This window comes from Orycteropus afer, unplaced genomic scaffold, assembly GCF_000298275.1.
Source record: "Orycteropus afer afer isolate SDZICR_OR568_19922 unplaced genomic scaffold, OryAfe1.0 scaffold00289, whole genome shotgun sequence".
Lineage (NCBI taxonomy): Eukaryota > Metazoa > Chordata > Mammalia > Tubulidentata > Orycteropodidae > Orycteropus > Orycteropus afer.
The window spans coordinates 956,983-958,335 of record NW_006921876.1 but is presented as its reverse complement, the minus strand read 5'-3'; positions in this window follow the sequence as shown (position 1 = coordinate 958,335).

The following is a 1,353-nucleotide window of genomic DNA, read 5'->3' as shown; positions in this document are numbered from 1 at the left end:
CACTCTGTGCTTCCAGGGCTCTGAGAAGCTGTGTTCCCGCCTAAATCCGCAAGGTGGAAGTTGTTCCCTCTACCTTTACCACTAGCGAAGGCTGCTCGCTGATTTTTTAAGTGACCCCTCCCTTAGCGCCCAAGTCAATTTTAAGAATTTACTCTTTCCCAAGTCTTGTTCATTAAAAAAAAAGCATCTTAAAAGGCACTGCCGAAAATACCTTAGATCCAGCCCAGAGCGATTTTGGATAGCGTGGAAAGTTTACCAGGCACTGAATGTACCGCACCCTAGCACACGGTGTGTGAGAGCTGGGTGTGAGCGCGTGAAACTGAGTGCAGGAATGTGCTCACGAAAGCTGAGGGATTCAGGGTAGCTCCAACATAGCTGAGAAGGTCAGCAGGGAGTGTGAAACTGGGTTGCCCGGTATGCGTGGGTGTGTGCCCCCGTGTGCACGGAGGCGTATGCACCCGCTTGTCCGCAGCCGGGTCGTCTCACCCCCTCTTGCCAGAACGTGTGAGCAACCTCACCTCTCCTTCAGCCCTTTCCCAGCCAGGTGCTTCCCTTTTGGTGTTTTTGGGCTTTTATTGTAAATTCCGTGACTAAAACACGTCGGTGAGCCCGGCCCACCGACAGAGGCATCAATCAATCCTTTCCCGAATGGGGGAGGGGGAAACCTGCCTAGATCCTTAGGATCTGGGGACCTACAGACCGCCTCTGGAGGAGCACTCCGGAGCCCAGCCGGTCGCCAAGAGTGGGGCCTAGAGCGAGGGGAGTGTTGGCTGCCGAGGCTGGCGCAGAGCCCTGCCTGGCCTGGGTCTGTTTTGAGGCGCTCCCGCCGAAGCGGGGTGTGAGTCCCCGCCCAAATGTTCTGGTGCGGCTTGGGCAGATTCGCTGGCCTCTGAAGAGGTGGTTAGCTCACCCTGGAACAACAGCTTCCTCCACGCTCCGGGGGAGGGAGGACAGTGGGGAAAAGGTGTCTCGAAGGGCTGCGCGGCTAGGGCGGCTGGGGGACCAGAGCGCCGCTGACGTGCGGGGAAAGTTCTCGAGCTCCATCCGGAAAGCACACGTCGGCTTGCGCTCGGGGCTAGACCTGGGGCAGGCAGGCAGCGCCGGGGGCTGGCGCTGGAGAGGGTATTTTTCTGTGGTGCCATCGTGGAGACGCTCTGCTTCGGCTCGGCTCCTGGACTGAGGGACAGGTTAGCCCACTGAGGATGGAGCCCCCTCTCCACACTGGGACCACTAGGCCGGGTTTTTTCTAGTGGCTTTTCTCCCCTTCACGCGCCCCCCAGGATGGCTCCGGCTCCCTGGACTCGGCGCCCTCGAACCACGGCTCAGCCTCCGAGATCCCACAGCAGCAAGGGC